The 25,404-nt window shown below is 45.8% G+C and overlaps 1 protein-coding gene across 4 annotated transcripts in view; it reads left to right on the top strand.

Moving 5' to 3' along the window:
- EPB41L1 (erythrocyte membrane protein band 4.1 like 1) overlaps positions 1 to 25,404 on the top strand; it is a 297,891-nt gene that overhangs the window by 154,786 nt on the left and 117,701 nt on the right. The window contains exon 1 of one of the 4 annotated variants that reach the window (XM_029611760.1): positions 10,088 to 10,217. The exons of the other annotated variants lie outside the window; for them this stretch is intronic. The gene's annotated coding sequence lies outside the window, so the exon portion shown is untranslated. Of the gene's footprint in view, positions 1 to 10,087; positions 10,218 to 25,404 lie in introns of those variants that run through there. 4 annotated transcript variants of the gene reach the window in all.

The following is a 25,404-nucleotide window of genomic DNA, read 5'->3' as shown; positions in this document are numbered from 1 at the left end:
CCTGGAGGACAGGGCAAAGGGGAGACTGGCAAGATGTTTTATCGATTTTGATTTGATTTATATTCCGCGTTTGCAGGCACTATGCAAGTTCTGCACTAGTTGGTTGTGGGAATTGTCAGTCTCTGTCTCCCCCCCCCCCCCCCCCCGCCCCCCGCCACGGGTCCTCACCACAAATACATTAAATGCGGGTTTAATACTTATTTATTATTTGGGCGATGCCCCTCTTGTTCCTCTTCCCACGGCCGTATTTTCGAATTTATTTCACATCAGTTAGAACCGGCTGGCCTAGTTTCGTAGCATCCAAGCCATCTCATTTGAAATGCAGTTTTACAGTAGCAGCCATAAGGAATACCAATGATGCTGTGCTCTTTGTAGGTTATGATTGCAAGGACATGAGAAGATTAGCCTGTTGCTCAGCCATATCAGAAAAGACCATAGACTGCAGTGATTTACATGAAGACTGATACAGGATGGCACAAGTCTAGCCTTTGCTTTCAGTTATGGCCTCACTAGTATTTCGCAAAACAAGAGCAATGGATGATATTCTTTTTTGTTTTTTGTTTTTTTTTTGACCCAGCAGTTTCCTCTGGCTTCTTTGGGCTTAAAGCTCAATTAGAAACCAGGACTATGTCCTCTGAAGGAACAATTAAGGGATCGTGCAGTGCTTGAGGAACCTCTGCTCCAGTGCCTCTATTTATGGCAGCCTCTAAATGCTGGAAACTACTGAGCTTTTTTTTTTCCCCACATTACCATCGTGGTTTGGGCATCTTAGGGTCCCTGACACATAAGTCCGAATCTTCTGACGGGAAGGCCTGAGGGCAAGATGTCTCAGTATGGTCCGAGCTGGTCGAATTAGTTGTAAGCTAGCTCCAGAGAGTCTCGGACTCTGGATAATCACGTTCCAAAACAACGAGGTGTGGCAGCCGAGGCAATACTCCCACTTCAGTGTTAGCCTGTCCAGCTGAGATCAGCTGCAAGATCTGGCTGATCGGGTATTGTTGCTGGTCATCATGTATACGGGCGAGGGTCACTGTCTTCTCAAAATCAGTCTGTACTCTTTTGATTAACTCCCTCTGGATGAGAGTCCATACGTTTCCCAAGTCTACCAGGGTTCGTGTGGGAACACCATCCAGCCCTAATGGAACCACAAGAGTGGAGAACCCCAAAGTTACAGAAGTATGGGATAATCGTCTTTTCCCGAGTACAGTCTCAGGTGACGTGATCTCTCTCCCCACAGCTGAAAGCCGAGCGGCAGACCCATGACCAGTGTCCCACTGTAGGACTGCGACAGTCCAGTTTCAGTGGCGGCAGTTTCTCAGGTAGATGCAGTTGCTCTGGCATTAACTGGGACTGGTGGAAGGCGTCAGCCATTTCCAGGGCAGTCTCCAGGGTGAGCTTTGCGGGCCGACATAGCCAGTGTCGCATAGGCCGGTCCAACCATCCCAAAAGCTACTCCAGTAGAAACAGTTCTGGCTGCTTCAGTCTATCTTCCCTTCAGGCTGTAGCCGTTTCCAGCCTCTCTCTTTTAGCTGATTTGTGGGGACCCCTTGGCTGCCCACCAGATGGCCCTGGATCCCTGCCATAGGTTTTTCAGCTTAGTGGGAGAGACCTTGAGGCTGGCTGCAAACGGCATCTCTTTAATCCACTTTAGGGGGCTAGTGGCTTAGTCAGTGTGGTCGAGCATCCGAGGAGTGAAGAGCTGGCTGAGTTAGGCCCACTAACCTAACTTGATGTTTTCTTCAGGAAGGGATTCCTTATCAGTGCACTCCCTGCCTGAGAGGGTCTGCCTCACTCTTGGAAGAGAGACTTTGTTGAACTTTTGACTATATAAGAAATTGTTTTTAACTGGGTGAAAACCCTGGATCCTTTGGTGAGGGACAAGCCCCAAATCTAGGCGATGGGGGATGAAGATCTGTTAGTCTTCTCCCCACCTGTGAAGAGGCATCAGTGACAGCATTCACCTCAGGGGAGATTTTTTGGACTTTTCAGTGTTTTTTTCTCCTTTTGGGTTATGAGGAGGTTTCAATCTGGAAAGCCAGGTTTTTTTTTCCTATTCAGATCTCTCCCCCAGAGAGGTGACATTCATCAGAGGTTGGTTGAGAAGAAAGAAAAGATCTTGGAAGCCCACAACTGGATCTCTACCCTTGGGACACAGGCTGGGGGAACAAACTGGATATTTGGACCTAAGATAGGATTTTCGGTGATTTGGGGACCTCCCTCACACATAGAAGTTCCCTGCACAACTGGGCAACTCACACAATCAGCACAGGAGTGACAACCCAGACTTTGAGGTAACGGACACCTACACAAAGGAAACACAGATTGTATGAAGGACAGTATACAACCTGAGTGAACAGTTATTGAAGTTAAAAAAAAATCTGTAAATTTATTTTGAACACTCAAAATGTGTCACATCTGTCTATCCCTGCAGCATAGCATCCCAGAACGCCGAAAGAGAGTGACTGTAATACACACACACACACACACACAAAGGGAAACTCACACCACTGCCTGGGCCCACAAGGTCGGCCTTCACCCCACAGAAAGAACTCACACCTTGGGGACAAGCAAGAGGGGGGAAGAGTGTTAGTGAAAACAGCCCCAGAGAAACAAATACTTTTCTATGCTCTTGGAAACAGTACAAATAAATGAAAAAAGGATTACAGATAGAAAAGGCTTCATAAGAACATAAGATATGCCATACTGGGTCAGACCAAGGGTCCATCAAGCCCAGCATCCTGTTTCCAACAGAGGCCAAACCAGGCCATAAGAACCTGGCAAGTACCCAAACATTAAGAAGATCCCAAGCTACTGATGCAATTAATAGCAGTGGCTATTCCCTAAGTAAATTTGATTAATAGCAGTTAATGGACTTCTCCTCCAAAAACTTATTCAAACCTTTTTTGAACCCAGCTACACTAACTGCACTAATCACGTCCTCTGGCAACAAATTCCAGAGCTTTATTGTGCATTGAGTGGAAAAAGATTTTCTCCGATTAGTCTTAAATGTGCTACTTGCTAACTTCATGGAGAACCCCCTAGTCCTTCTGTTATTCGAAAGTGTAAATAACCGATTCACATCTACTCATTCAAGACCTCTCATGATCTTAAAGACCTCTATCATATCCCCCCTCAGCTGTCCTTCTCCAAGCTGAACAGCCCTAACCTCTTCAGCCTTTCCTCATAGGGGAGCTGTTCCATCCCCTTTATCATTTTGGTTGCCCTTCTCGTTAGATCTGGAGCTTCATCCTTTAACCAGCCTGCTGATAACTGATAACTGTTTTCTTTGCAAATAGCAAGGCTTCCTGTAACAGTATCTCAGGCCCAAACCTTCTTTACACCTTTCTTAATGTGTGGAATATATTTGGACTGCGCTTCTAAAATGGTAATTTTTTTTAACAATGTCCACGCCTGTTGCACACTCTTAACCTTTGTAGCTGCACCATTCAGTTTTTTTTAACTTTTTTTCCCATTTTATCAGTTTCCCTTTTGAAAGTTTAATGCTAGAGCCATGGATTTACTTATTGTTCCCCTTCCAATCATTAATTCAAATTTGATCATATCATGATCACTATTGCCAAGCGGCCCCACCACTGTTACCTCTCTCACCAAATCCTGTGCTCCACTGAGAATTAGATCTAAAATTGTTCCCTCTCTCGTCAGTTCCTGAACCAATTGCTCCATAAAACTGTCATTTATTCCATCCAGGAACTTTATCTCTCTAGCAAGTCCCGATGATACATTTACCCAGTCAATATTGGGGTAATTGAAATCTCCCATTATTACCACACTACCAATTTGGTTAGCTTCCCTAATTTCTCTTAGCATTTCACTGTCCGTCTCACCATCTTGGCCAGGTGGATGGTAGTATACCCCTATCACTATAGTCTTCCCCGACACACAAGGGATTTCTACCCATAAAGATTCAATTGTGCATTTAGTCTCATGCAGGATGTTTATCCTGTTGGACTCTATGCCATCCCAGACATAAAGCGCTACACTGCCTCCCGGGTGCTCCTCTCTGTCATTGTGATATAATTTGTACCCCTGTATAGCACTATCCCTTTGGTTATCCTCTTTCCACCATATCTCTGAGATGCCAATTAAGTCTATGTCATCATTCACTGCTTTACACTCTAATTCTCCCATCTTACTTCTTAGACTTCTGGCATTAGCATACAAACATTTCAAAGTGTATTTTTTGTTTGTCTTAACATACTGCTTTTCAGTTGACAGGGATAAATTGGAATCTTTTAGCTCAGGTGAGTTTTTAATTATAGATACTTGGACTACTTTTCTTATTATTGGAACCTCACTGTCGGGATGCCCTAACTCTAATGCTTCATTAGGATCCTTTGAAGATACATCTCTTCGAACCATGCACTGCTGAGTGACTGTCGGCTTTCCCCTTTGTTCTAGTTTAAAAGCTGCTCTATCTCCTTTTTGAAGGTTAGCGCCAGCAGTCTGGTTCCACCCTGGTAAAGGTGGAGCCCATCCCTTCGGAAGAGACTCCCCCTTCCCCAAAAGGTTCCCCAGTTCCTAATAAAACTGAATCCCTCTTCCTTGCACCATTGTCTCATCAACGCATTGAGACTCCGGAGCTCTGCCTGCCTCTGGTGACCTGCGCGTGGAACAGGGAGCATTTCAGAGAATGCTACCCTGGAGGTTCTGGATTTAAGTTTTCTACTTAAGAGCCTAAATTTGGCTTCCAGAACCTCCCTCCCACATTTTCCTATGTCGTTGGTGCCCACATGTACCACGACAGCCGGCTCCTCCCCAGCACTGTCTAAAATCCTATCTAGGTGACGCGTGAGGTCCGCCACCTTCGCATTAGGTAGGCATGTTACCAGGCGATCCTCACACCCACCAGCCACCCAGCTGTCTACATTCCTATTAATCGAATCACCAACTATGACAGCCGACCTAACCCTTCCTTACTGAGCAATAGCCCTGGGAGACACATCCTTCTGGGCTGAACCCCACTCCCTCAAGTATGGTGGCTTTGACCTCTGTGTAACTGGCCCTTCCATCAGGGTTTGCAGCTTGAAAGGCAGTCTGGCTGCTGCCTGGCAGTAGATTCCCGAGGTACGTGGTCCAAGTGGACTCTGGCCATCCTGTCAGCCGAGTGGTTCATTCAAAATTGATTAAGAAGCAGTCTAGATTTTCACTTGGAGCCATCTTAAACGCTACAGGAGTTAGTGGGGGTAGGCCGTCCTGTAAGCAGCTTGTGCCACTTCTGTAACCTGCGCTTGTGGTGCCAGCTGCTGGGCACATTGATCCTGTACCAAGGTTTGTAACTGATGTCCTTTTGTGAGGGCCTGCAGTAATTGCTCCATGTTGAGCTCTTCCTAGAGGGCCACTGCCCTGTTCAGGAATACAAATACAGAAATCTTTCTCTTTTGTCTCAGGGGAGGGTAGGAAAAAAAACCCCAAAAACAGCCTGTCCGGCTCTGATTGGCTAGCAGTTCTCTGCCTGTCCAGCCAGGGCTATCCCCTTAGCTACTTATTCTTAACACTCAGATGCTAAGACCCCACCCCCAATGTTCCCCCCACCCCCTTTTATTCTTTCTTTTGGCACTGGCCTCTGTGCTGTGCTGGCTCTTGGAGCAGATAATTCCACTGCTGCCACCATATCTGATACCGTGGGAGTGGCCTAGGCTTAGGTGGAGTGTTGGGAGACCGAGGAGCCTGACTCCACAGATTAATCCTTTACTTTTTACAACAACACAAAAGCAGTAAAAGACCTGCTTACCACAGCAGTGCTTAAATCAGAAACAGCAGCAGTCAGACGTAGGCAGTCTTGGATGTTCTCTCCTATCTTCAGCTCCCTGGGGCCTGTCTCTTCTCTCCTGGGCCAGCTTTCTTATTCCCTTCCTTAGGGAAATGCCCTGTGATGAGGATTCCCTTCTGGGTTGTCCCTTAAGGTGGACAGGCTGAATGCCTGGTCCTGGTCTTTTAAGGAGGTCTTGATATATATGCTCTTTTACATCCACATTCAATTTAATAGGGGGTGTGCAGCCAAATTAATCCTGAAACAAACAAAACAAAACAAAACAAAAAATAGAAAATACATTTTTTTGTCTGCACAACCTTAAGGTAGAGTACCCCAGGAATCTGTATGGGGCCAGTGCTGTATAACATATTCATTGACCTGGAAAAGGGAGCAAAGGCGGTTAGATTTATAGAGGATACTAAATTATTCAAAGCAGTTAAAACACAAACAGATTGTGAATAATTGCAGATTGATCTTACAAGTGTGGGGCCGTTTTTCGGTTTGCTTTACTGTGCATTTTGGCTCAGTTCATTTGCAAAACATTCATAATAAACATTTTAACACTCCTCCCAAAAAAGGGCCTCCCCAGTCCCTCACTGACACTTCCCAGGGTCTCTCAGGGTCCCTCTGACTACCCCTGCTAATGAATTGGGGTGGGGGCCTACCTGGCTAGGCTGCGTCAAGCCCAGCTGGGGCCTTCCTAGCCCCCCTCTAACCCCCTTCCTGCCCTCCCCTCCCCTTCCTAGCCCCCCTCTAACCCCCTTCCTGCCCTCCCCTCAAGCCCCCACACCCCTTCCATGGGGGTCTTCACCAAGAAGGAATAGGAGCAAACTCTAATTGCTTCTGTCCCACCGGGGTGTCTATCACAGTGGTGTCGGTCAGCTCTGAGACCAGGATCAAGTGTGATTGTGAAATGGCACCGATCTCAGGGCTGGCTGGCACCATTTTGAGGTACAGCGTGTCCGTCCTGCTGCTAATTTCAGACTGGCCTTTGCAAGGATGATCCTAGTCTGACAAGCAAAGACTGCAGCTCCCTTCACAGTCTGGTACAAGGGCACTCTATGGCCAACCTTCAGATCTCACACATGGAATGGGTCAGGGCCATTTCTACAGTATTCCCAGCTCTGGCCAGCCCAAAGGATCAGGATCCTGGATCCAAGAATTGATTTTGGAGCTGCCACGTGCCAACAGGTTGGCCCTTACACTGATATATAAACAATGTCTAGGAGACTCCCTAAACTCTACACATAATTGTTGTGCTTTTTTATCCTACACTCTGAAAGGAAAGAAGGCCTATGAGATCACTGTTTTCTCTGTGTGTATGTTTTTCTAATAAAGTTGTGTTTGGTATCCTATCCTTACCAAATTTTCAGGACATATCAGAGGGGATATAAGGATTTATGGATCCATGCACCAGTCCCAGAAAGTAGGCTCCTCTAGTTCTGAGAATTTATTTGCAGTAAGCATTTTGAATGCATCATCTTTTGTACAGACCTTACAAAGATTGGTTAAGCTGTTTTCCTCTGAGCCCTTAAGACAGCAAGCAGCACAGCAATTGGGAATCAGGGGGCGGTGGGCCGCTAAATTGGCCGGGGGGGGGGGGGGTGCGTATCTGGCACTGCAGAGTCATTCGATGGCAGATTTCTGAGATGAGTTTTGCATTGTGCTGAGTCATTGGAAAACAACAAAACCAGGGGTTAATAACCGCAGCCCGAGTCAGGACTTTTTCCAGGCTTCACTCTGCCTCATCCACAAATATTCTGCCTTGTAATGTAGGAAAAAAAAGAAGTCATTTAGCTTGTTAAGTCTCCTGTTGAAAGAATCGTTTATCTTGTTTGCTTATCACTACTCTTTTGATAAGCCATCAGTTTTCTCCTGATGCACAATATCACTCTTGTATGTATCTTAATTTCCTGTAGGAAGGCAAGGAGGGTAAATTTTCTTCAGCATATTAAAGAAGTGATAGCACCTAACCAACTATGTCTTCTTGTGCATCATCTTCTGATTAGCAGGAAATAAGCGAGAAACACAAACAGATTATTTACAAGGAGACCTGGTCCTGCACTCTTGCAAACTGTGACACACTTTATTGGTCAACGTGTGTTCTGCCTAAGCTTTTGAGGCCTACAACTGCTCCTCCTTCAGGTTTTTGAGAGGCAGAACCTCAGCGGTGCTAACATTTAGTAGAAATGAAGATGCAATCCCCAGGAAGTTCGTCTGGAGTCCTTTCCTGGTTACTCCTGCTTTAGGTGTAGTATGATACATTATAAGAAAGGGAAAGGCTGCAAACTAGGCCGCTCCAGATAGGTCCACTGGAGGAGTTTGTGGGAATACATTCATTGAGGCTAATAGACAACAGCCTTTTTCCCCTCTCAGAGAGGAGAGACTAAAGATACATGCCTTCAAAAAATTAAACTCCTCCTCACCAGCCTAAACTTGGTATTAAACTCCGGCAAAACTGAACTACTGCTCATCGCCTCAGAGAACAACACCATTACCTCTGCACAGCAAGCCACGCAAACAATCACACAAGTGAGAGACCTAGGAGTCCTAGTTGATAATCGCCTGAATTTCAAAGCCACTATTAACAAAACCACCAAAGACTGTTTCTATCAACTACAAGTGCTGAAAAGAATTAGACCTCTTTTCCATGCCCAAGATTTCAGAACCATTCTGCAAGCAATCATTTTTTCAAAATTAGACTATTGTAACACCATCCTACTTGGCCTTCCCGCTTCATACACCAAACCGCTTCAGATGGTGCAAAATGCAGCTGCACGAATTCTGACAAATACCAGGAGAAGGGACCACATAACCCCCATTCTAAAGAGCCTCCATTGGCTACCTATACACTTTAGAATAATATACAAGGCCATTCTAACCACATACAAAAACATCCACCAACTGGCTCCCATTGACCTACAGATCCCTCTCCAACTACACAATTCGTCAAGACCGACAAGAGATGCATACAAGGGATCGCTACAGGTACCACCGCCCAAATCTACCAGACACAGCACACTAAGAGACCGAGCTTTCTCTACAGCCATCTCACCGTTATGGAACTCCATCCCCCTCAAATCTCAGAATACAACCATGCATCTCAACCTTCAAAAAAAGACTAAAGACCTGGATATTCATACAAGCCTTCCCAGACGCCAATTGATCTAATACTTCCAAGCCACCCCTAATCTCCATCTACACTATGGTTGACCTTATCTTCTATCGTTTTACTTGTGTGAATTAATAACCTGTCCTTTCTCTTCCTTCTAAGCCAAGTTCTTATCACCTTGTTATATGTAACTGCCTTTTCAGCACCATGGTTATAGTTATGTTTACTTTGCACCCCTGTTTTATGTGAACCAGCATGATGTGACTGATGTAAAAATCTAAAATAAATAAATATAAATAAATAAAGGATTTTGGAAGTCCGTCCCATGAGCTGCATTTCTTAACAATGCAAGTGAGACTGAAGCCCTTCTCAGCACCAAGGATGGTGCGGTTCATTCACTTTTTACTGCTGTGTGTGAGCACAGATTTACAGACAATTTTGGCAATAGATATAATTTTGAATAAATAAATAATAAATACATAATGTTATACCATTGGAATACTTGAACATATTTTGATAATGCTGTGGCCTTGACATCCTATCGTTTAATAATGCAATGCCACACATACACACTCTGGACTGAACTACTTAGTATACGATTGCCATGATGTTGTAAATCTGGCCCAATGCAAAAAAAAAGTATTCCCAAGGTGAAACTGTATGTTAATACTGTAGAGTGGCAATCCTTTTGGTCATGCAGCAGTGTGTACGTATAGTAAACCAAAACGTTGCATTGTTACAATAATTCTATGAATGTAATACAGGATAGTGGCATGATGATACTTTGATAATGTTACTGCAATATTGTGGTAATTGCGGAGGCTTTATGAGGAAATTTAAAAAAAGGATCGCGGATAAGCGTCGCCATCTGTCCATCACGCTCATCGATCTTAAACAGCTGGCGTGATTATTGACGCTTTAAAACGCATTTTCCACAAAACCGACTGGCTTCGGAAATCATTTTGCGAGAAAATCAATTTTGTCCACCTCGGGCGGGCAGGCAGGGTAGTAGAGACTGTGGAAAGCCCTAGGCTTGCACGCTGCGTGCCGGCAGAGACCGAGAAAGCGCGCTGCGTCCTGCGATTTAAAGGCGAACCTGGAAAGGGGGCGGAGCCCGAGGGCGGCACTCGAGCTCCGTCTGCGCTGGGGAACCCGGCCCCGCCCCTCCCCGCCCCGCCCCCACTGCCCCGTCGCTCCTTGCGGCTGAGGTGTGCTGCGACTGCAGTGTGCATCGATCAGTGCGCATGGGGGGGAGGGGGGCTTCCGAAGGGAGGACGCAGCGGTCCCCAGCCCGGCTCCTAGGGGCGGAGGTGATGGCGAGCCCTCGGCCAGGTAGGACGCTGCTAGGAGTCAAAGGATCAGGGAAGGGCGAGGGGGGAGAGAGATGCTGCTATGGAAGGAGGCTCGAGACGGAGCCCCAGTTTTAACTTAGTTGAGTGACCCGGTTGCTTTCTTTATTGCGCTACTGGCTGGGTGCCGCACTTGCCAGGTTTAATGACGACAGACTCTGGAGATCCCGATAGAACCGCCGGAGCGAAGGGATGAGGCTGAACCCAGGACCTGGGACGATAGGGCCAGCAGCTTCAGCTCAGCAGGGGCGTGCTGCATTGCAACGGGAGCAGCTCTTGGCGCTGGAAAATCAGGGCACATCAGATTGTTTATTGAGGATCCCTCTGCTTTCTTATCTGTCGTAGTCTTATGATCTATGTCTTATATTATCTTCCCTTAACCCTAACCCTCACTTTACCAAACAGGTTAATTTGCAACCCCCCACCCCCTTTCCGCTCGCCGAATGTTATTACTGTACTTTAGGCACGAATTGAATCCTACATTACACAAAAATAGTAATCTCATATTAAAGAAATAAAACTGATTTCATACAGCATGCATAAATAAGCAAAAATAAAATAAAACAGCGAAACCGCTTTTGCTAGGGGAGAAATGGTGTGTTGCAGGAATAGATTCCAAAGATTATTTATTCCGTACCATTTAACCTGTTCCATGTATTTGGCGTCTGTTTGTACAGGATCTGTCCGGTACAGCTTGTTAATAATTTGTACTTAATTGGGGTTGGGAACGTATTTGTTGAAATGCGTATGTGAACTGGAGTTTTAACTTTATGTATAGGTGGAGAGACCTTAACATGGTTTCTGCAGATTTGTACTTTAAACCCTTGAAAATCATGTGTGTGTGTGTTGGTGAGAGGAGAATGGCAGTGTGTGTGGAGTTTGTATTGAGTTGGAGAACAGGACCTAAAAATAAATCCCCAGAACAATAAGATTTTACACCTTCCATCTTTTTTCCATCCGAGAGGTCAGTACTTGGATAGGAGAGTATTTAATGTGTGGCACAGGATGCACATTTGATTCTTCAAATTTTATAGTGGTAGAGAATCAAACCGAACTAACAGATTTGAAGGTTGACATGAAATGGCCCCTTTTCACCTAGGTTTCTTTGAGATATGGCTTGCTGCCTTTTAGACAGATCTGTAGCTTTTCTGTCCACCCACGTGACTCAAACTGCAGGTAGGAAGCATAAGGGATGGGTGCATGGCAGTGGCTGGCCTGTCTTATCGCAGGTAACTATCCTTGATTACAGGTTTTATGCATCCCTTTCCCTTTGCTGATGGTTCTCCCCACCCCCCTTCCCTTTGGGAGAAGCACAGGTGCCAAGCAGCTTTCTAGCAATTAAAAAGGAGAGAGGAGTGCCAACTGGTGAAGGAGCCTCAGACAGATCAGCTCTAGCGGACAGCACACAACAACTCAACCTGCTGAGTCACTAGTGAGGCCAAAAGAGAATTCGGGTGAATCGAGCCAACATTGTATGAGGAACAGGACAAAATAAACACATGGGCCGGGAAGGTCATGCACATACTGTAACTTCTTGGAGTAAGGTGTGTTCGTTTCCTAGCAGTGGAGAGCATTGTGATATATATTACAGTATGAGCTTATATTTGCTATTGCAATATCCAGGGCTCTGTTTGGTGGGGTGATGGCATGTTATGTCCAGTAAGGCTCTGTTTTCTTTCTGTTGGTGGGAGGCAGGGTCCGGTGATGCTGTAATTACAGGGATAACTTTGATGGGATGTTGTCACAGGGGATGGGGGACAAGGAGGGTGATATTTTGGATTGTTGATGGGCTCTTTATGCAGACCAGTATCTGGTGTCTTAAAATTAAGACTAGCATTTTGGCGTCAGCTCAGGTTCTATTTTTCGGGTCTCTTAATGGGGTGCTGGGGTGAGGCAATATCAAGATACTGTACCAGTATGAGGTTTTTGTTGGTGTCATGTGGCTGCTTTTGATAAAAATAGTGCAATGACCAGTTACTAGCTGTAATTCATAGAACATCTAGATTCAAGAGCCATATTGTTTGTTGAGCAAGGAAAAGATACAATATTGATTTGAACTCTTAATCTGTGACCTTGCCTGACCCATTTGTGCCCTTGCTTCCCTGTCATCTTCAGTTAGTCATGGCACAGTTTTGTGACTCAGGAATGCATCTGGTTAAATTCAGCGATCTTTTATATCTCTCAAGTTATAAAATAAATCCATAAGAGCACTTGTATATGGTGGATTTAAGTAAATTTAATGCATTAATTTCTTGACTGTCTTTACAGAAATATTTGCCCAGGATGATGTGCAAAATATAAACATCAAATAAGTCAGCTAAAGCATGTCATAAAATACACAATAAAGACATTTTCAGAAACACATAATGTAAATGCAAACAAACCCATAAACCAAAACCCCAAGAAAACAGGCCGAGCAAGTTATTTCCTCCGACTTCCTGACTGATTTTTGCTTTGCAACTGTCTTTGATTTATACATCTGATTAATCTAGTACAATGATGGTGCTCCTGTGGTACAGCTGGCCAAAGTGGCAATCAAATAGTACCACTCCCAACTGTAAGAACTAGAATCCCACTGACGATGGCACCCAACAAGATGGCAATTCAATACGCAGATAGCACAAAGCTATTTCATGGGATAAATACGCAGATAGCACGAAGATATTTCATGAATGATCTTGGTGCCTTTGCAGTGAGCACAAAAGGCTGGTAAAACACGCATTTGTTACCAGTACATCCACCATAGTGGACTCATACCTGATTCATGTGATAGCTTTAAGACATCATTGAGATAAAGCATCACACGCTCTGGGATAACCAAAGATTAAAACATATCCATCATCCACTGTTGTGGAGTTGGAGTATCTGTAGCCTTTTAGGCATTGTAGCCTATCTAAGGCACCATACGAGGTTTTCCCCAGATGCTTTCCAACAATCCTGGTTCACTTTTGTGCTAGACAATTTCACATTTCTTGATATTTATTAAGTGTCTAGCATTAGTTGGATCTTCTTTTTGTGTGTATTTATACAATAATTCAATAGGATTGGCATTTTATGGAATTTTAGCAAAAAAAAAAAAGAAAAACAACTGAGCCTAATGTTGATCACAGCCTTTCCTTACTGCTCTGAGGAGCTAGATTGGGTTTGTTTTTTTTCAAGGAAGTCTAACTGCAGAGAAACTGCCCAGTCTCTGCATATTACAGATATGTACATCTACAGGATTTTATTTGTTTTTAATCTATTAATTTCGTTTGGGCCAGGATTTCCTTCCCTTTATTTTTTTTTTTGGCTTCCGTCTGGATCACAAGGGGCCATCCCTTGCGGAACCCAAGGTTTTTCTTCCATTTTTAAGTCCCCTCCTGCTAGCCCAGCTGCCTCAGTGACAGTCCCCGGCCAGAGGTCACAAACTGTCGCTCCCTCCAGAGCCCAGTTCTCGGTACAGCCTGAATCTTCCCAGTAAGGGTCACTGTTGAGTGATGGACGGGCTTTCCCTCCTTGATCTTGGGGGGGGGGGGGGGCTCTGAATGTTGCCTCTCCAGTGTCGTCCCCCCCATCCCAGCTGACTCGGGGAATAGAAACTGGGCTTGAGGATCGAACCCCAGATCGCCTGCCTGGCAACACAGTTCCAGTTTCCAGCTCTGCATGATGGTTTTGGATTCTTGTGGAATCAAAAGTTAACTCTCAGACACTGTCCCAAGCAATGCTGGAGAGAATGGATGGAGAATTAAAAAAAAACAAAAAAACAGAAAAACTGAGAGAATACCAACCGTTGAAGCAGATTTCTCATTATCCGCCAGGGGCGTGAACTGAGTGTTTTTTTTTTGTTTTGTTTTGGCTTTAGTTTAGATATTTTATCATTTTGTTTTTAATTTTTCATGAATTAAAGTGAAAAAGCAAAACTGAGTAAAAAGGAAGGAAAAACTGAAGGAAATGGGGAAAAAAAAAAGTCAGATCCAAGTTCCACTCTCCTCCCAGTTTGATAAATATGTCTCCTCAGGCTTGTCCACTGCTCCCTCCTCCCCCAGATCTCCCCATATCTTATCCCATCTATGGTTTGTAAAAGGGGACCAAAGTGACTTCCATTTGCTCCTGCCCTGCTGGTGGTCTAATATAAAATGGTGCCAACCTCAAGTTGACTGGTGCCACAGCAGGGCAGAAGCAAACCTCAAGTTGCTCCTGAGAAGTACACCCTGCCCTCTTTTGCAGACTACGGATGGCGTAAGAGACTAGGGAGAGGGTCACCTAGGGGGGGTTCTGTTTGTCGTTTTTTTTTTTTTTTTTTTTTGTGGCGGGGTGGGGTCTTTAATTTTTAAAATTTAAAAAGAATTGCAAATAAAACTTCACACAATTTTTTGTATATATATTCATCCCTATTATCTGCTGCTCATTAGTTTTCATAAAGACCAGGCAGTGTTGGTGACGTCATGGCACGGTATACACTATGGATATACTTGTGATTTCAGGAAAGTATATCGTTTTTTCTTTTGAAGAACTAAATGGAGTTAATACTAACAAACACACTCCCATAAACTATTTAAACATGCTTTAGAAAGTAAACGCCATCCTCCTCTTCAAAAATAAAAGGGACAGAATTGCGAGTGATATTTCAGTATTTTGCTTATGTAATGGGTTTAAGCTTTGTGTGGACTTGAGCATTGTGACACTTGCACACCCAAACGCTTCCCCGCTGCGCCAAAGGCCTGATTTATCAAGCTTTTTCTCCCTTTAGAGACAGATTTTGGGGGGGGGGGGGATTTTAAATCAGGCCCTAAATAAGTTACAGTAACTTTTACAGTTATTGCATCATGTGATGATGCCTCAGGAACGTGTCAGCGTTACGCACAGCACTGCCCCCGAGCCATTGGCCTGACCCTCACTATTTTATAATTTGAGGTGCCTGCATCACCAAAAACTAAAAGGAGATATTCTTGCTTGCAGATGCATAATTAAAAGTCATTGCTGCTTTGTCCTTGATGAGCTGGTAGGCGCTCGTGGCTTTTTTTTGGGCCCACATTGATATCCCCTAAGGAGCTGCCATCGCCCCATGGTGGCTGAGGTTCCCGGTTTCTAGGAAGAGCTTGGGATTCGTAGAAGGCAGATCTGAGGCACTATTTATGTCAATCATTTTCAGGAGGAGGACGCCCACAGAAGCCTCTAAATGTAGGCCCGTCATTCCACTTTAGAGCTATACTGCCCTTGGAAATCGTGAATTATAAAAGAGAGAGAGTGAGTGAGAAAATAGCCTATATACTGCAGCCACCAAGGAGGGTGATTTGATTTTACTGTTTCTCAGTCCCCCAGAAAGCAACATCTAACTGGACTAATTTGAATCCTAAAGACGACCTGGGGAATTGAAGTTTACGGAACGTGGAGGCTGATGACTGACATGAAAAAGCATTTGCTTTAGAGCAGCAAGCGAGTTAGGAGTTCTAGAAGAGGGTGCGGAGGTAGATGAGGAGGAATCAGAGAGAGAGAGAGGAAATGTACAGGCTGTCTTTTGCCTAAGCCCAGGGGGAATAGGAGGCTCTCAAGCATGGCTGAGAGAGGGGGCTGGCGGGAGAGTGGCGGAGGAGTTGTTTATCTTGATATGCCATTTGTTGAAGCAGATCATCCCTCTTCAAGGAGCTAATCTGGTTTTGTACACTTTTTTTTTTTGCTTCCCTCTTGAATACCTTCTGGTATCTGATGCAGAAGGGAGGCTCTTGAGCTGCTGTTATTGGTGACGACAGTCACCTGAAATACTGGCTGTACCCGGAAGGGAAGCGATGTAACGCTTGTGGCTCAAATGTTATTTCTCATGTATGTTTATTTGTTAATAAAGATTTGAATATGGCTTCAGGCGTCAGTTAAAGGTGAGTGCAGTAGGAGGGATGTGTCTGTGTAAGGCCTGAAAGCAATGACAATATTTAGGAGAAATAATTTGTGCTATCCTCTTAAGGAAGGGCTCTATTGACCCAAATCCAAGACTTAGAAAAACGTATGCCAAAAAACTTATGCAATTTGGCAAAAGACAAATTGCATTGTGTAAAAGAAAAAAACAAAACCAAAAATGGCTCAAAGGCCCCTGTGTCTTGGAAGAAGCCACTAAGCCTTCTTTCTGTGGGATTTTTAGATAGATCACTGCTCTGAATTGCAGGGGAGTTTTCAACTCCTGGAGTACCTTCTTGGCAGTTCAGTTTTTAGGATATCCACAGTGAATATGTGGCATGCACTGCCTCAGCTGTAGGCCGGTCTATCTAATGCATATTCATTATGGGTATCCTGAAAAGTTGACTAGTTAGGGGGTATGCGAGGACAGTGTTGAAAACTCTTGGTGTAATGCCTGTCAGCTTCGTTAAGATACGCATGGTAACGATGATCCCTTTCTGGACACACGCAGTCCCTCTTGAGGGCCGGTGCATCCATTAGGCGAATTAGGCGGTTTCCTAGAGCACAAACCAGTAGAGAGCAGTAAAATCGCCAGTGCTGCCTAAGATAGGCCACAAGTGGAACCCATTCTGATCATGGCTGAAGATTGAGAGCGGGGCCCTGCAGGGCCACGAGCAGAACCCATCCCACTTGCGGCCAAAGATTAGGTCCGATGGAGCTGTGAGCTGAGCCTATCCCATCTGTGGCTGAAGATGCAGAAGAGAGGGGCCTGGGAAAGCCACAGGTGGAGCCCATCCCATCTGCAGCGAAAGAATATGGAGAGGCCCAGAATGAGAGTGCAAGAGAGCCTGTGGGAGAGAGAGAGGAAGTGTGTGTGTGAGAGAGGGAGCCAGTGTGAGGGAGTGTGTAATTGAGAGAGAGATTTGGAACGTGTGTGTGTGTGTTAATCTATGACAATCTCAGGGCAACTGGAAATCAAACGTTCCCAGGTATGAAGAACGGATAATTTTTTTTTTTTTTTCATTATTATTTTAATCATTGTGTGTATTTACTGTTTGCTTTTTTTTCAGTATTTTTTATTTTTTGGAGTTTGGAAGAATTTTTAAAATGTTTGCGTTTTTAATTATTTGATGTTATTCTATTTTTGTCAGCTATTTTATAATATTCTTTTTAATAGCATGGCTTTTACTATTTTATATTTCTCAGTTTTATTTGATATTTTATGAAGAATGGCAGTGTTTCTGTTTTCCCATTGTTGTGCTGCATGCAGTGTCTATAGTGTTGTGGCTTTCAGTTCAGTTTTTGTCTGCATGTTTTTATTTTTACATTTTGATCTCTTCTGTATTTGGCGAGAGTCTGCCTGCATGATCGAATTTAAGGTATTCTGCTAGCGTGTAGGATTCTATATCAGATAGGCTTGTTCTATTTTCCTCATAGGAGGTGTATTGGTGTGTTAGGGCCTGGTGTAATATTTATAGCATTGCCTTTCATAGGTAGGGTTGTTAGTGATCGAGTGATGGCAGTTAGTGATGCTATGATATGGGAGGTTTACTGTATTGTAATTTTAAGTCAGTTTACTCATGGCTTTGAGTGCCAAGTCCAGACTCAACACACGGTACAATAGGCCTAATACTGTATAGGTTCCAAGTGTCTTTTTTGCCTTTTAACAGAGTTTTCTGGTTGACATATGATAGGTATATTATATTTACGTGCACTGCTGTGATATTTTTACTGCAGAAAGCTGTACTTCTGAATGTCCTTTTTCATATAAAATGTTATACATGCATAATTTTTACCTGTGTGTGGGGTAGGCCAGAGGAGGAGGTTGGGGGTGGGCGGACGCGGCTGGAGTACGCACACTAGGCGATATCAAAACAAAATCCACAGGAGGCTCGTTGGTAGTTTCTGGCGTAGAAGTGAACAGTGCTTTCCACCTTCCTTTGGATGGGTGGCGGATGCTGGCAAGCTTCAGACACAGCAGAGGATTTCACATGCCCTTGCCTCAGGTGTGTCTCACCCTATTATTGCCAGGGACTTGTGTAACCTTGCGCAATTTTATATGATCTGACATGGGGGACCTCGGTGATGACACATGGGACGCAGCTAAAATCACACAGGAGCCAGAGAATATAGATAAAAGTGGAGTTGATGCATAGTTCATAAGCTGAGCTATTTAAAGGGGGAAGCTTGCAGCCCTATTAGTCCCAGCTTCCTACAGATAGTGATCTGGAAGAACTTCAGGTAGAGAAAAATTACGAAACAAGAACATAAGAGCTGCCACAATGAAGCAAGCCAAACACCCCGTATCCTGTTTCTGATAGTGGCAAGCAGAGGGATTGCTGACTAGTTTTGGGTTCCTTGTAGTTGCGATTCAGTTCCCGATCCATCAAGGACTTTTTCCCCTGGTAAAGAATGGGAGAAAAGCTGTAATGAATTAGGCTCTTTTGGGATGCAGTGAATCCATGGTTCCAATAAAGTCCCGTGCTGCACTAACCTAAACCCTCCCGGGAGGAGTAAAACGCTGCTACTCTGTGTAGCAAGTTGTGAAAAGGTGGTGTGGGGGTGAATGCCTGCCCCAGTGTCGGTGACAGGTAGAGGGAGAGGGTCTAGTGTTTAGAGCAGCAGGCTGAGAAGATGGAAATCCTGCTTCTCCCGTGGACATTCCTCCTGACCTCAGGCAAGTCACTTCACCCTCTTTTGCCTCAGGGACAAACATAGATGGTAAGCCTTCTGGGGCAGAGAAATATCTACTGCACCTAAGTGTAATAGGCCTCGAGCTATGATTTAAAAAGGTGAGTAATGAACTCTAAAATGCAATCCAACTAAAAGTGTCACCATGTGCCAAATTTTGATTTCAGGAAAATATGTAGAATGGGAATAATAATCTCCCCTGTGGGAAAATTAAAACTTGGAGACGACCCCCCCCCCCCCCCCACCAATACCCAGAGCAGTGGATAAGAAAATGAAAACAAGTAGTTAATAACCCTCAAGGAATTGCTGGGTTATATTAGAGAAGCAGTAAACCCAGAGGGAAAGGAGAAGAAACCTACAATTCTGCAGGAGACTGAGAATCCAAGCTCCGCTCCAAAGCGGCATTCAGTTTTATTCTCTTTTCCCTGCGGTGAACGCAATGCTCACGTAAAGGTGCCAGATTGACAGTTCTGGAAACCGAAGCCCAAAGAGGGTACAGTACAGGGGGCGGCAGCGAAGGTCCCCCCTGCCAATGCACCTCAGCGCCGCTCCAGGCTTCTTCTGTAGCTTGTGGGGCTGTCTGCTGAGATGGTCAACAGTTAGTGGCAAATTGGCCCAATGTTTCTTTAGTGATTTAGACAGTGACCCGCCCGCTGGAAATGGCAGTGATGCCCTTTTCCCCTAGGCCCCTGAATGGCTTTCAGATGGTAATGACTTTTGGGCCTTGACGACCAGAGCCAGATTTGAACTGGTGACCTGACATCCGTGGGCTGTATGAACCTCGGTCAACCCCCCTCGCCCCTCAGCTTTCTAGTGCCCTAAAAGTGTTATGCAGACATTCCCAGCAACAAATTACAGAAACCCATACGACACGAAAATTAGCAAAACCAAAAAAAACATGTACAAATAAAATATGGAGGTAAAGAGACTGTTCCACGACGGGAGCTGACTCGGGAGCAACACCAGAACATATTTTTTCATGGAAAGGGTGGCGGATGCCTGGAATGGACTCCCGGGGAAGGTGGTGGAGGCAAAGCCAGTAATAGACCCCAAGAAGGCCTGGGATAAGCACAGGGGGTCCCTAGTGGCAAAAAAAAAGTGAAGGGACGACAGATCGCAACCCGGGGTCTGCGGCACTGCAGCAAGAAGTAAATTGGGGAGCCTTGCCTGGGCTTTTTGTAGTTACCTGCTGTCCTGTGCGTCTGTGAAATCTCAGAACTGAAGGTGGGGTAGGATCTGGGCACTGGAGGACGTATATGTTTGGCGAGACAGGGGGTACCAGAAATTTTCCTCTGATGAAAGGCTGTGTAGTATTCCAGCCTTTTGGGAAAAAAAAAAATTGAAGCCCTAAATCCTGCTCTCCCTCCCCCAACCCCTGCCTTCTAATGGATGTACGGCTTGTCAAATGTACACAGCTCCCTAGATAAAAGCTTTAAGTAAAGGCATAAATAATTAACAACCACGATATGGGGCTGGAAGGACACAGGACACTGTGTAAACAAATGAGGCAGGGTGGATAAAGCTCCACAGTGCAGGAGAGGAAACCTTTAATAAACACAGGAACACTCCTGCTTCTTTGGCCTCTCTCTCCTCCCAACGCGTTTCTATTCCTTGTAACAGAAGTGTTTAGGGTTTGATCGGTAGCATGAACTAGCCACAGGGCCCAGCTAGTCCCAGAACCATGCCGGCCCAGGCCCAGATCCACGTTTTGTGACAGTGCTGGCGTTTTTAGCCTCGACGGGAGTTTGGAGTCCCGCTGTATGCCGGCCGGGGCAGGAAGCAGGAGGGGTGACTTGTGTCACCCCTCCTGCTTCCTGCCCCGGCCGGCATACAGCGTGCATGGGCTCTGTGCGCTCCCTGTCGCAGCCAACTTACCAGTCACAGCGGGCGCCAGCCGCCACGTTCTCAGACGTGAAAGCGTTGGCCTTTTCAGCTGTCTGCACCCCACAGGACCTATAAAAAGAGATTAGCGCTGACAACTCTATTAAACGAAATCGCACTCCTTGGAACTTTGCAATTAAAGTGCCCGAGATCTCTGCCTTTTGCCCCCTTATGGGCCAGGCTGGTTGGTAACAAGAGCAGGAGACGGAGCCAGAGAGGGCAGGAGAGACCTTTTTTCTGCTTTTCTCTCCAGGTAACTTCTAGAAATCACGTGATACGGCAGGCCCATTTCCAGATGACGGTGGTGACATCTTTGCTAGACAAAGCAGAAAGGCCAGCAGAGGCTGGGAACGTGGCCACCGATTCGGAGAGAAGAGCAGCAGCTTGCTTTGTTTGGCATTAGCTTAAATTGCTGAGTCAGGGAAACAGCACAATGGGAATTAAGAACCTTTCTTGTTCCCTTTTTTTTTTTCCCTCTTACTCCCATTTTCTCATCTTCCTTTTCCGTTTTCCTTCCCCGCCATTCTTTTCACCCCCTTTCTATGGCTTGTGTCCCATCTCCTCTGTTTCCTAGGCCTTCAGGATGCAAGGACTGTGCTGAAGATGCCTGGGTCTTGGTGGTTTGCACATGAACGTCTTTGGACTCTCGCACTGGTGCCTCAAGCATGGTGCGGTCCTTCATCCAAAGAGTTATCTGAGCTCTCTCTCTCTCCTCTTTCTGACCACCCCCCTATCAGCCTTGAACCTAGCTAGAGAGAGGGCTGCGTACAAATGTGCATAGAACATTTGTCTATGCTATCTTAATAAGCGAGGACTCTATTGACCCAAATTCCTGACTTTAGAAAAGCTTGTAGCCAAAAGAAATTTGGCAAAAGACAAATAATTGTATTGTATGTTTAATAAAAAAAAAAAAAAAAGTGGCTCAATGGCCCCGTGCGTCTGGGAAGACGCGATTAAGGCCCCTTTCTGCAGGTTTTTAGACAGGTCAGTGCTCTGAATTGGCCAAGCATCATGGCAATAGTCCTCAGTCAAAGAGCCACAAGGTGCAGCTCCCTCTGGAAAATTGGACCTGGGTCCCCTGAACCTGGCCACTAGGTGTTGCTGCTGAGTGGAGGCTGTGATTCTCTTCCCTCCCCCAACAGGGGCTGGAAGTGCCGTCTCTCCAGGGTCCTCGGCCCAGAGGAGCCTAAGTCAGGCTTGAGAATCACACCCAGGTGTGAAGCATTGCCACTGAGCCAGCACCTCCCCATTGAAATCCAAAGTGGCAGGTCAAGGACTTGGTGGCGGTGCAAGACCCAGGTCTGGCATCTGCTCCATGGGTTGGCTGAAACTGGCAGCAGTGCTCGCAGCCTTCTGGGTGGGGTGGGAATCTCGGCCATTGCGGAACAGTGACACCTCCTGGCCAGACTCCAGGGGGCAGGCCTGTTGGATTCCAGAGGAAACTACGCTCTGCGGGTCCTGGGCCAAGGACCAGCCCTGCAAGTGCCTGGGCCCGCAGGGTTAAAAAAAGAGGTGGCATGGAGAATCCCCGGACGGTGGCTGAGCTGGAAGCCTAAAGAAGCAGGAGAAAACTGCCAAGCCAATAAAAAAAAAGGAAGAATCTCAAAGCTGTTGCTAATTTGATCTACTGGTGACGCTGTTCCCAGTTCCTTTCCCTTTCTTTGCCTAAACATGTGTTTTCTTTCACACACACGCTTTTTTTTTTCAAAACCATTTTTTTCCTCCAAAAGGCTCAAATTACAAAAAAAAATAAAATAAAAAAAATCTCTATCCATGTGGGGATTTTGGATGTGAAACCTTGAGCTTCGGAAGAGAAAATCGAAGACAGCTGGCATGGCTGGGGGTGGGCAAGAAAGGCGATTGCTTCTGAGTGCCAGTCTCCGAGCACCTGAGCCCGGGGTGCTGAAAGCAGCCCTTGTCCAACGTGCCATGCTGTCCAGCAGCTACCCTGGCAGCTTGTTTTGTGGGCACCAGGCTTGGACTCTGTTCACCTGCCAAACATTGTTCTCACTGCCAGGACCAATGTGGTACCAAGTTGCTCCGTTTGCAGCCTGGGAGCTTTGTGGTATCACTCTTGGCGCTCTCTGGGGTGCCCAGATGGAGACGTAGGACACTGACAGATTTGCCAACCCCATTTCTACAAACTAAGCAAAGAATATCTATCTAACACCGCATCGAGGGTAGCAGTACATCTAGCCTTCCACTTCCACTGTCTTTATCTCGGCACATCTCCTACACGTGAAGCAGGAATCCCAGACAAGTATTTTAATCTTTCACCGCAGTGAATGACGTTTACTAGGGATGTGCAGAGGTACGCCATACGTTGCATTCGGGATACGTATTCGTCAGGGGGCAGATACGTTGCATACGTCCGTATGGCGTCCCGATACGGTTATACGTCTAATCCTATTCGTTATCTGGCTAAAATTAAATTTACTACAACCCCCCACCCTCCTGACCACCCCAAGACTTACCAAAACTCCCTGGTGGTCCAGCGGGGGTCCGGGAGCACTCTCACACCCTCGGTACCAGTTCAAAATGGCGCCGATAGCCTTTGCCCTACTATGTCACAGGGGCTACCGGTGCCATTGGTCAGCCCCTGTCACATGGCCATCGGCGCCATCTTGTGCTCCTTCCATGTGACAGGGGCTGACCAATGTTACTGGTAGCCCCTGTGACATAGTAAGGGCAAGGCTATCGGCGCCATTTTGGTTCCTGGCACCCGACGGCACGAGTGCAGGAGATCGCTCCCGGACCCCCGCTGGACCCCCAGGGACTTTTGGCCAGCTTGGGGGGGGGCCTCCTGACCCCCACAAGACTTGCCAAAAGTCCAGCGGGGGTCCGGGAGCGACCTCCTGCACTCGGGCCGTATTGCCAGTATTCAAAATGGCGCCGGCGCTAGCCTTTGCCCTCACTATGTCACCAACCGTCAGCCCCTGTGACATAGTGAGAGCAAAGGTAGCGCCGGCACCATTTTGAATACTGGCAATTCGGCCCGAGTACAGGAGGTCGCTCCCGGACCCTCGCTGGACTTTTGGCAAGTCTTGTGGGGGTCAGGAGGCCCCCCCCAAGCTGGCCAAAAGTCCCTGGGGGTCCAGCGGGGGTCCGGGAGCGATCTCCTGCACTCGTGCCGTCGGGTGCCAGGAACCAAAATGGCGCCGATAGCCTTGCCCTTACTATGTCACAGGGGCTGTCCAATGGCACCGGTAGCCCCCGTGACATAGCAGGTCAAAGGCTATCGGCACCATTTTGGACTGGTACCGAGGGTGTGAGAGTGCAGGGGATGGGTCCCGGACCCCCCGCTGGACCACCAGGGAGTTTTGGTAAGTCTTGGGGGGGATCAGGAGGGTGGGGGGTTGTTTAAATTGGCGGCCGAATAATTCGGCGAAAATTTGTTGTATTCGTGGGGAATCGCGATACGTTTTGCTTCCCCCATGAATGCAACGAATATTGGCACATCCGTTGCGGATTGCCAATACGTAGGGACCAAATGCACACCCCTAGCGTTTACGCTGAACTTCAGCGAGCGGTCGAATCATGCTGGTAGGAATGCGTCTGCACCTGAAACATGAACCATGGTCCAGTTAATCATTTTTAGTTCCCTTTTCTTAAATTACAAGCAGAAATTCTCATCTGTTTTATTAGCTATTGAAAATTGGAAATGTAAACCATTTTTACTGCCTGTCAGGAAGTTTACCGAGATTGGTAAGTGTGGTGTGTGTCTTCCTCAGATAAACTACGCATCTGACTGGAGCTGTGCATCAATAAACCTTTCCTTTTATCATTAAACTTGCTTTCTCTCTGTGGTCATCGGAGGCACTAAAACTGTGTTTCAGTACTACCAGGAGGCAATGAATAGAATTCTTCTCTGATTTCTACTATTAAAATAACGCGGGCTGTAAAAATCAAGGGCATGATGATGTGGTAACACGCGTGTTCCAGGAAGTTCATACCGGCTTTGCTCATTTTGTTGGTCATAAAAAAAAAAAAAAAGAAATATATATATAATTTCTTTTAACAGTTATTATTCTGTAGTTAGAAGTGATCTCCTTTATTGTGGAATGCTCAGAGAAAAAACACAGCCTGAACTTTGTCAGGTAAGTTGGCACTACAGGTAGCTCAGACTTCTTTAAGAAAAAAAGATATTTATATTTATATACGCAATAGAGGAGAACGCACTTCTGACTGTAGTATAATAACTGCTAATGATTGTCAGTAGTGAAGTACAGAAACATTCATTAGAAATCGAAGGCTCTTAATAGCTTTTCTTGTTCCTGTTACTTTTGCTTCGGGCCCCTCCTTCACTCACCTCCCAGGGTTCTCCCGAGCTCTTTAGTTCAATTTTCCTTTCGGTCACGTTCCGTTTCATCTTCTCTGTCATGTTTGCTGTACCCTCCACTGCAAATCCCAGTGCTGCATAAACCTAAAACTTAATCATTCTAATAAACACCAAATGACAGGACATAAAAGCCAGGGAGAGATAGCAGAGCTGCCTCGTGAATTTACTGGATGTCTGTTTTTAAAACAAGCGCCGGCTTTATAGTTTTACCTTTTGTACTGAACTTTGAGATTATCAATCTCGACTCTGCCTCGCAATAATTTGCCCGTCCTAAAATAGCTGCTCATGATAAGTGAGAAATAGTTTCTCCTAATGGTAATCTTGCAAAGTTGTGAGGGCTGTACCTGCTTACAAAGCCGAAGGGCTGATATTGGAAAGGATTTTTCTCAGA

Source organism: Rhinatrema bivittatum, chromosome 8 (assembly GCF_901001135.1).
Source record: "Rhinatrema bivittatum chromosome 8, aRhiBiv1.1, whole genome shotgun sequence".
Classification (NCBI taxonomy): Eukaryota; Metazoa; Chordata; class Amphibia; order Gymnophiona; family Rhinatrematidae; genus Rhinatrema; species Rhinatrema bivittatum.
This window is presented reverse-complemented; position numbering and strand designations above follow the sequence as displayed.